At 44.4% G+C, this 1,291-nt stretch overlaps 1 protein-coding gene across 1 annotated transcript in view; it reads right to left on the bottom strand.

Moving 5' to 3' along the window:
• Trpc5 (transient receptor potential cation channel subfamily C member 5) overlaps positions 1-1,291 on the bottom strand; it is a 375,446-nt gene that overhangs the window by 21,741 nt on the left and 352,414 nt on the right. The window lies entirely within an intron of this gene.

Below are 1,291 nucleotides of genomic sequence, written 5' to 3'. Positions count from 1 at the left end.
TTGCCTTGCCTTGCCTTGCCTTGCCTTGCCTTGCCTTGCCTTGCCTTTCCTTGCCTTTCCTTGCCTTTCCTCTCCTTTTTCCTTGCCTTGTCTTTCCTTTCCTTTTTCCTTGCCTTGCCTTGTCTTTTTCCTTGCCTTTTTCCTTGCCTTGCCTTGCCTTTTTCCTTGCCTTGCCTTTTTCCTTTCCTTGCCTTGCTTTTTTTTCTTGCCTTTTTCCTTGCTTTGCCTTGCCTTGCCCTGCCTTGCCTTTTCCTTGCCTTCCTTTTCTTTTCTTTTCCTTTCTTTTCCTTTCCTTTCCTTTCCTTTCCTTTCCTTTCCTTTCCTTTCCTTTCCTTTCCTTTCCTTTCCTTTCCTTTCCTTTCCTTTCCTTTCCTTTCCTTTCCTTTCCTTTCCTATCCTTTCCTTTCCTTTCCTCTTTCTTTTTTTTCTCTTTCCTTTCCTTTTTTTTTTTTTCTGAGATGGAGTTCCTATAGCCCATGCTGGCCTGAAACGTAACCTGTAGCCCAGGCTGGCTTCACATTCTAGAATCCTTCCTGTCCCTGTGTCTCACATTCTCAGATGAACAGCACAGTGGCTCAGGCTGGATTAGCATTTTTTTAATTCATGTTCTAAAAATGACAGAAGAAGCAAACTCTTCGGAAACATGGTGCTCAGTGTCCTGCAGCCCCAGACTCTCAGTCCCTCCATGCTTAGCACCCCTTTCCCATTACAGTTTCGTTGTTGTCAGGAGGAGCTGCTCTTCCTGATACCTTGCGGGAGTCACCTTGATTGGTTTCTTGAGTTCACCTGAAGGGCGCACACCCAGCTGCAAACATCAGGGGTGGAGAGACCTCCAACTCTGACCCATCGCCCGCTCATCTGCCGTCTAGTGTGGATGACCTGTGATGCTCCAAGTTATCACACATACGTCTAATATTCTGGTCAAACCCATCCTTCTGCCCCCTCCTACCAAGTTCTGATCTTCCACGGTTTTTTGTTTGTTTGTTTGCTTGTTCCGGTTTTTATTTCGTATTAATTAAGTCTGTATGATCTGTGTATTAGTGATGGCGGGGATCAGAGCCAGTGGCTGTATTCCTTATTGTGAGGAAGTCTGCAAGTGAGACAGACTCTTCTTCAGTAAGACAACCGCCCATGCTTGATTTCCAAGCATGGGATTCCTGTCTAGTCCACCTATTGATTTTCTAAACAGGGTGGAAAAAGTAAAAAGGAGAGGTCTTCTGAAGTGTCCTTCTATCAATCCATAAGAAGTATTTACTAAGGACCTACTATATGTCCTATTTTTTTTTAAATT

The sequence above is a fragment of the Psammomys obesus genome, unplaced genomic scaffold (genome assembly GCF_907164565.1).
Source record: "Psammomys obesus unplaced genomic scaffold, mPsaObe1.curated_primary_1811, whole genome shotgun sequence".
Taxonomy (NCBI): domain Eukaryota; kingdom Metazoa; phylum Chordata; class Mammalia; order Rodentia; family Muridae; genus Psammomys; species Psammomys obesus.
Note: the sequence above shows the minus strand (reverse complement) of the source record. Positions and strands in the feature narration are given on the sequence as shown.